The 10000-nt window shown below is 34.0% G+C and overlaps 1 pseudogene; it reads right to left on the reverse strand.

Moving 5' to 3' along the window:
• The window catches only part of LOC137631745 (putative neural-cadherin 2), a 202205-nt pseudogene that overhangs the window by 100831 nt on the left and 91374 nt on the right, over positions 1-10000 (reverse strand).

Consider the following 10000-nt stretch of genomic DNA (forward strand, 5'->3'; position numbering starts at 1 on the left):
ACATACATGCATACATAGATATATGAGTAACTTTAAACAGGCCAGTTTAGGCCATCAGCAAACTAATGTGTTAAAGTATTTCTTTCCATGTGTAAAGATAATCATACATTTGACAGAATGTTGATGAGGTCTGACTGGGTAGCCATCACCAATTTGATATTGTTTTGCTCATAATATCTTTAAAATTTTGCTACAAAAACAGAAACAAAAACAACATCTTCAAATATCACATTAATAGATTAATTTAACTTCACAAGATTTTCATTTTGGAATCACTAAGTAATTAAGATATCATAATCCAACTTAAGATTAAGTTTTCTCAAGAAGGAAAGTTTACAGTGAAATTTACCATTCTAATATGGGCATAATTTACTATATTGTTTATACTTAGTTACCGTATACACTACTGTACAAGTTACTTAAATTTACATGCACGAAAAAATGGAAAACAATCACACTGAACGTTCAACTTATATATGAAATGCTAAAAATATTTTCGAGTTTCTACACAAACAAATTTCATGTTACCCATATTACCATCATACATAAAATTATCAATTCTTGTAGATTAAGCATGTCATGGTATATGTAGCTTTGTTATAAAACTTGCTCTATTTACCACCATAACATCAAGTTAATAAGCCTATTCTTCTTATATAATAAAAGTATAGAAACTTGATTGAGGCAATATACATTAAATTATATTTCGAAAGAATTTAGATGAACTAATGTATATCCAAAAACTTAATTACCTGCAAACATGAAGCCTCCAAATTAGGGGATTTTCAATTATGATATAGAATTAATTTTGTAAACGCGGGTTGGAACAGTTTGCGTGTTAACAAGCAAAAAACTTTTTTTTTTTTTTTTTTTAACATCAAAATGAGGCCTGCAAATAAATAGTTTGTGTGTAATAATATTCGTTCAGTTGGACACAAGAGTCCCTGGTACAACTTGTTGCGAAGAAATCAACCCTATGACACCCTTACTGTGCGGTGATTAACCAAACAGATAGTATAGGAAGAAATGGCGGAGGTAGTGTAGGATGCTAACCACAGGAACTTTCCGTGAAGCAAGGGCGTGGGTGGGTGCACTTCTTTAGAGCAAGGCGTGCCAGGGACTCCTGTGTCTAACTGTACATTTCATCCCTTGATTTCCGTAATTGAAAATAATCTAATCGTTTATAACAGAAGGGGCATACAAATAGATAGTTACATGAACTAATCAGAGGTATTTCATAACATGTTTACATTATATTTATAAACATCAAATGCATTTATATAATGAGACAAGCAAAACAAACGCACACGCCATAAGCAATTTCCCCTAATGAACTGCCTTATCGGGTGTTATACATAAGCACAGCTTTCAGGCATTTTGTTTTTGCCTGGAAACTCCAAGTTTGTTCACCGTCAAGTATACCGCATATCGTAATCTGAGTATAACTATAACCACTAAGCGCTACCAACTCACGATTATATCAAGATTTCTAAGGATATTCAGTCATAGAACATCGAGACATTTGGGTCGATGTATAATTTAGCTAAGATCCTACATCATTGAAGATAACGTATCTCTATATAGGAGGGTCACGGTATAGACTATATAGAGCAACTACTTGGAGAATCTTTATCATAGCAACATGCTACCTAGTATTGAATGTGATCCTATACAGTAGTCAATTCTTTTTAACGAGGCAGATTTGCACCGACTTGCAGGGGTGCCCCTTTAGCTCGGAAACGTTTCCTGCTCGAGGATTAGTTGGACAAGATAATTCTAACCAATCAGGTAGCAGGAAACTTTTTCCGAGCTAAAAGGGCACTGCTGCGAGTCGGTGCAAATGCGCCTCATTAAAAAAAATGAGTATAGTACACCGTTTCATTTTCTCCACGTTCTCCTAACACTATTACCTTTAAAGAATTAGAAATTACTCATGAATGGCAGAAGTAAGTTACAGGTCACTACGCAATCGCATGATGTCCAAAAGACAGAATAAATCAGCATATGATCTACATCTAAGTCCGATGTACATAAGAGAACACAGAGGGGAGAAGCAGTTGTGTATTATAGGAGCTGGCTTGACTGACGTCACGGAGCCCAGATTTCCGGAGACCTGACTTAAACGACAGAAAAAGGATATACGTGAAATAAATACAGCTGACCACTACCGCTCCATATGTGTATCGTGTAAATAAATTGGTGAATATAAGAGCAGCCAGGACCAACTCAACTCAGAGATAGTGGTGGCCTGTTTACAATACCAAATTTGACATAGCTAGTGGTCTCCTTTCAAGCTCACTTGGAAAAAAAGTTGCGTTGCCAGTAAAATCTATAAAGGGATGAGAGGGCTTGAACTCGACGCCCACAGATTACGAGCCACTCTGCGGATCATGGGATAAACAGTGAAATTGGCACATCTTCAAGTCTTTGAATCCAAGGCTATATCAAGGGCTATTCAGTCTTTCGGACATGAATCAGTGAGAGATTGATTTCCTTTTACCAAACGGAATGTCAGCTAGTGAACTCCTTAAAAAAATCCCCCTCTATAAGAATTTCTTTCAGCTTTGAAGCGCTTTACTAGTGTGGTTCATTTAGAACTTTTTTAATGATTGATTGATTGATTTGAGGATGTCAGAAAACCTCAAATCAATCAATCAATCATAAAAAAAACTCTGTAGGAATATTTAGGTTGAATTCAAGCTAAAAAATAATCACTACAAAGAATTACCACAGCCCACTTGAAAGAAGCGAAAATAGATTTGCTCTGGAATTTTGCTGTAATCTGCGTCAATTTCAATTAACAATTTTGATTAAATTATGAATAATTTGTTTTCCTCTTTACTTCCTTTCCTATTTTTTGGCGAATGAATTTTTTTCCCTATAATTCTTCGTTGGTCTTCAACTTATTTCCATTTAGTCCATTGAGCTGGACAATAAGACGGTAGCCAAATAAAGGGTCGGACAAAAACAAAGAGGAAAAGACAGACAAAGAAAATTTGGAAAAAAAAGAAAAAAAAAGACATGCCACCATTACTCGACTCTGAGGTATAATGCTATGATCTGAGATATCATGAAATGTATATATATATATATATATATATATATATATATATATATATATATATATGCGTGTGTGTGTGTGTGTGTGTGTGTGTGTGTATATATATTCAAAGCTCGAGATGGAGACGAATGGCGAAATCTAACCGAGGGTCTTTGAGTCAATTGGCGTAGGAGGGGATGATGATGATGATGATGCTGATGATGATGATGATGATGATGATGATATATATATATATATATATATATATATATATATACATATATGTATATATATATATATATATATATATATATAATATATTCTAATTTCTTACAGTGGCTTTGAGCTCATAATCATATCATCTATCTCGAGCTATCAAACTTATAATTCATCAAAATACATATTATTCAGTGGCTGTCCATCATAAGATAATATGACGTATCCCATAACTATCAAATTCTTATCTTGATAAGCTCTGGAGTAATATTAGAGAGAGAAAGAGAGAGAGAGAGAGAGAGAGAGAGAGAGAGAGAGAGAGAGAGAGAGAGAGAGAGAGAGAGAGAGAGAGAGAGTCTGATGGAATAAGTGGGCTCAAATGCCACTGTAAAAGATTAATGCTTTAACGTTAAGAAGGAAACTTTCGACTTAAACCAGTATTTCAAACTGAAATACAGAATTAAACAGATCCCTGCCAAACCTCAGATTTTACTTATGGTAGTAACTATGGGGTAAGTTTAGTTAATTAGGGCATGTTTTTTCAACCTTAGTCATATCATTGATTTAGATAACATATTTATAAACATCATGATTTTTACATAAATCCACTTATAGAGATACCAAATAGCCTTAAAAACATGAAAAAACCCATGTTCAAGGACTGTGGTGGCCGATGTGGTAACATCCCTAACTGCTGAACGCCAGATTGAGGTTCGAGTCCCGCTCAGATTCGTTAGTTTCTTTGGTCGCTGCAATCTCACCATCATTGTGAGCTAAGGATGCGGGGTTTGGGGGAGCCTATATATCTATCTACTGAGTCATCAGCAGTCTTTGCCTGGCCTTCCTTGATCCTAGCTTGGATGGAGAGGAGAGGGGGCTTGGGCATTGATCATATGTATAAATGGAGAGTCTCTAGGGCATTGTCCTATTCGATAGGGAAATGTCACTGTCCCTTGCACCTGCCATTCATGAGCGGCCTTTAAACCTTTAAACCTTTAATTGTGCCAAAGCAGTCACTCTCCCTTCTACTTTATTCAACAAAAGGGCTTTTAATTGTTACCATCAATTCATCTTCCATACCATATATGCTCAACATCCTGCTCATTCCATTCAAGCAATTCTATATAAGTATTTTCTAGATTTATATATGTCATGTACACCTTTTTTTCCGTTTACTTTCAAATTTCCATTATATTCGTCATAGAAGAACAGCAACAACAATAGCAACAAGAAATGCTGCAGCTTCTACTTCAATGCAGGAAAAAAGCCTCAGATATGTCCTTATTTATATCTGGAGTTGGGTCAATTTTCATTACCACGCTATTCAACTGTGGATTGGTGATGGTGGGAAATTTTCATCTGATCGCTCACAGCAAACCAACCTAGTAGGGGTGGCCTCGACTGGTACAATTAGTTTTTGCTAATCATGGCGATACACAAACCTTTTAGGTACTAGGTTGGGCAGGGCACCCGCCACCCGTTGAGATACTACCGCTAGTGAGTTATGGGTCTTTTGACTGTCCAGACAGTACTAAATTGGATCCTTCTCTCTGGTTACTGTTCATTTCCCCTTTGCCCACATACACATACACACACCGAATAGACTGGCCTATTTACATATTCACCTCTATCCTCATAAACCTTACAACACTGAGATTACCAAACCTTGTTCTCTAGTCTTGGGGAGTGCCATAGCCACTGTACCGTGGTCTTTCTTTGTCTTGGGGTAGAGTTCTCTTGCTTGAGGTTACACTCGGGCACACTATTTTATCTTATTTCCTTTCCTCTTGTTTTATTAAAGTTTTTATAGTTTATAGTGTTGTAACTGTTCTTAAAGTATATTATTTTTCCATGTTTCCTTTCATCACTGGGCTATTTTCCCTGTTGGAATTCTTGGGTTTATAGTATCCTGTTTTTCCAAACAGGGTTGTAGCTTAACAAATAATAATAATAAAAGGTATCGTCACCTTATATGCTAAGTACCGTTATGCCCTAAAAATCTTAAAGCAGCTCTATATCCTTTAACTTCATTCAATGGAAGAATTATTCCTCTCACCAAATCATCCAAAACTTTTCGTACTTTATCACCAAGGCACAAAATCTCTCTTTCACGAACATTCGGGAACTTACGCCATTAATTTTCCTTAGAATGTCATTTACCCCTGCGGCTCTTCTATCTCTAAAATGAAAAAAGAAAAAGAAAATTAAATCCTTTGTATCTTTCATGCTTTGATTAGGATGTTGCTATATTTTCGCTCCCTTTTTATCACCTGTTTTTTTTTCACTTTTTTCTTGTCAATCCTTATTTACCGGTTGTATGCTTGGGCATAATCTTCTTAATTTATATAGTTTTCTTCTCCACTAAACAATTCATTTTCCCATCCTCATATATATATATATATATATATATATATATATATGTGTGTGTGTGTGTGTGTGTGTGTGTATGTATATGTATATACTGTATACACACACACACACACATATATATATATATATATATATATATATATATATATATATATTTAAACGGGAATGTCGAATATGAATGAAAGGGTAAATGATACATGTGGCGAAATGTACTACGCATGTATCATTATAAAAATTATTGGATGCTGAAGAGTGTGAAGATTCATAGAACAGTCTGATGAAAAGGCTGTCATTGTCATACACTGTTAAAAAACCCGTAATTTTAATCGTAAACTCTCAGTAAAAATATACTGTTCTCAGCCTTATTTTAATAAAATACAGGCGACCGTAATTTTACCCTACTTTGTTATAATCCTTTACGGGTTGGTTGCTGTAATATCACTCCTTAACGTCAATATATCTGTTTTAAAGGGGTAAATGTCTGGTAACATTTATGCCAGAATTTTTAGTTTTTTTACGGCATATTTTTAACAGTGTAGCTGAGAAGATTAGTCAGAGTATTTTAACGCATTTTGAAGAGAATAGAAGACTATGTGTTGATCAAAAGAGTACACTATACAAAATAGCTAAAAGGAAAGAGGAGAAAAAGTCCTATAAACGGTTTGATAATATAAGGGATCGGAAAAAATAGGTCTTGATATTCAGAAAACGTGAAAGTGGATGGAAAAGACAGGTTAAAGATGAATTATTCAGTATTGGAAAGTGGGTTTAACACATTGCCAATGAGCCTATTCTATACTTTATGAGGGAAACAGTATGATGGATGTTTTTTTATTACGTGTCTCATGTCATATTCAGCAGTTGTAATAGGAATGTGGCAGCATCTGTTGCTCTTTTTTGTACAGCAACCCTTCTTATGGGAGATATCTCCAAGTAAAAAAAAAATACAATTATGTATAGGTGATAGTCAACGCTGTTATTATTATTATTATTATTATTATTATTATTATTATTATTATTATTATTATCATTATTATTATTACTTGCTAAGCTACAACCCTAGTTGGAAAAGCAGGATGCTATAAGCCCAAGTGCTCCAACGGGGAAAATAGCTCTGTGAGGAAAGGAAAAAGGAAATAAAATATTTTTGAGAAGAGTAACAACAATAAATATTTCCTATATAAACTATATAAATTTTAACAAAACAAGAAGAAGAGAAATAAGATAGGAGAATGTGCTCAAGTGTACCCTCAAGCTGTGACTGCATTATGTGTGAAATCTTTCGGAAATAGAAAATTCATAACGAAGTATCTTAGCTCTTCCCCTATAGCGATCATACCGTCATATTTTTCAGAAGTACCAAAATCTTACACGCCTCTCTCAGCATCCTAGAAAAAAACCTGTACGTGGTTACAGATTTCCTTGTACCCTGAATCTTCCATGCTATACTTTCTTGTAAGAAAATGTGAGATAAAAGCTTCCAGGGTTAGTTAACACGTCTATAAAAGCGAGGCATTTACGGTCCCTTTACAAAATCGTAAATAAATTCGATATTTATCAGAATATATTAGTATGACAGCGCCAGATGAAATGAAAAGCTAAAATATTTTTCCCGAGTATTTTTGTAGGTGATAAACTTGATATGGTTCTCATTAATGTTGCCCTAATTAAGACAGGGAGATGATAAAAAAAGTGATAAATAGTGGTAAAAAGGTTGTTGCTAGAAAATCCTTTTCGGAGGGCCTGGCAGCTTTATATATATTTTTTCTTTTTATCTTTGCCTCTCTTTGTTCCTTCCATTTTTTGTTTTGTTTGCCCTTTTTTTTACTTTTGAAAAATATTTTCCCTTAATGATTCGCGTTCCTTCGACTTTTTTTTTTTTTTTTTTTTTTTTTTTTGAGGCTTGGGAATTCTGAAAAGTATTTTGTCAGATTTTTTTATGTAATACCATCAAATAATGAAAATAGATGATTAAAATTAAATTTCTAATAGCAATACAGAGTATACAATAAGTAAGTGTACGTGACCCATCAAAAATAACGGTTAATATTTAGATAGATATGTATATGTATACACAAGCACACACACACACCCTCTCACCAGGGTATGACTACTCCCTCTCCTCCTACCCGAGGGACGGGGAGAGCTAGGCATGACCGGATATATATATATATATATACACACACATATATATATACATATATATATATATATATTATATACATATATATATATATATATGTATATATATATATATATATATACATATATATATGTATATATACATACATATATATACGTGTATATACATATACACATATATATGGATATATATATATATATATATATATACATATTTATTTATATATATACATATATATATATTGTACTGTATATATACACACAAACACACATATATATATATATATATACAGAGAGAAAGAGAGAGAGAGGAGAGAGAGAGAGAGAGAGAGAGAGGATGATAGTGAAGATAAGGTGAAAAACCTAGAAAAAATTAATTTAATTGAAAGGGATAAAAGGAAATAAGCTGGTTCTTATCAAGGCTAAGTAATATCCAGGATCAAATATTTTCTTCGAAGCACTTACGGTTTATGAAGTTTCCTCGAATCTTTACGCTCCTTTGAGCTTTCACTTTCCAAAGTTTTTTTCTTTTCATCCCTGAAGAAACGCAAACTGATGTATGTCTTATAAAAATCACTTAGCTTAAAAGTTGGTTGTGAAAAAGATATTTATATTTTACGTTATTTTTTTTTCTTTTTGCTTTTTAATTGTGATTCAACTTACTTGTTAAAAAATGTTCATTTAAACCTATTATTAAACACGTTTTGGAAATGACATTTGAATTGCTTAACACAACACAATGCTACACAAATTGCCGTGGAATTTGTTCATAAAAAACAATACCACATGTTCAAAAATATTCGCTGTTTAACTTATTTTACTGGATATCATTAAGTGATGAACAAGTGTTCAACATCTATGGTAATTTGCATTGGAAATGTTCCCCCAAACGTTCTAGGAATTTGACAATAAAAATACTATCTTGACACAGTTTTTATTGCTTCCTCGGAGGAACGTGTATACGTGGTAGTTAGCTATGCAACTACACATAAATTGGATTTTATGCCACATAGCAGCCTACAGTAAAATTAAGGGCATGAAGCAGTATAGGCGATGTACGGGGAATGATGACGATGAATGGATGAAATCAAAACTTCAATCACCGACTGTGTCGGCGTTGGTCAAGAGGTAAACTCTAGGGATGCCAGCCGCCATGTTTCACTTAAGCAACCCCCGTGTTCGGTCTTCAAAACCCTTGTCAAGTTTTTTATTTTTGTTCGTCTCTGGATTAAATCCTGAGAGGTACCACTTTGTTTTCCAGAATTCTACGCACTACAGGATGTGTTTGAGAGGGAATGTTTTATACGTCCAATGATTCTCTCCTGATGGTATAAAATTATGTCAAAAAGACATCGATCACCCGGAACTTTATCCTCCAAGAGTCCAAGTGTAGGTAAACGTAACAGGAAACAAAGCCTGGTGAATAGTTAATTGAGTTTTGGAGGATGGAATGTGTCTGCTAACATGTTTTCATGATGAAAAACCCACAAATTACGTGACATATTTTTTTAATATGAAAAATATCACTGCAGCCTCTAGCACTGTGTAGCAATAAAAAACAAATAGGAGGCAACTTTAAAGAAAAGAGGTTGTAACTATGAAACAATACCTGTCAAATTACTCATCAAAAAGCCTTTTCACCAATCACACGCATATATATATATATATATATATAAATATATATATAAATATATATATATATATATATATATATACTTATGTGTATGTGTGTGCGTGTGTGCATAACGTTTCGATTAACTAGAAATATCATCCCCCCTAAAAGAAAATATCACATTGTAATAAGTTTCCTTTACAGTGGAAAACATGAACACCAAATAGAATGATGAATACACGCATTTTCTTTGACTAGGATTCAAACGTTTCATAAAAGGAGTGTCTGAATTTGTTCCGAAAATTAGACTCATTATCGTTCCCGTCAGTTTCTGATCCTCTAACTTCTCTATTATGTCTTTCGCTTAAAATCCGCGGTTTAATAACATCTTTGGAAAGAATATGGACCCGGGAATGAAACTCTTTTTAGGATCTACTTTAAGATGGTTGTTCCTGGTGAGATTTTGTTATAGAAAGGAAACTTCCCTCTTCGTTTGTCAGTCAGGTAATGCCACTTGATATTAGATCTATCATTCCATTTTCGTAGTTTTTCGGATTTTCGGTCCCTGGAAGATGATGCCTTTAATAGAAGGTATTGGAGATGACACACCAGGCAACCGA

This window comes from Palaemon carinicauda, chromosome 40 (genome assembly GCF_036898095.1).
Source record: "Palaemon carinicauda isolate YSFRI2023 chromosome 40, ASM3689809v2, whole genome shotgun sequence".
Taxonomy (NCBI): domain Eukaryota; kingdom Metazoa; phylum Arthropoda; class Malacostraca; order Decapoda; family Palaemonidae; genus Palaemon; species Palaemon carinicauda.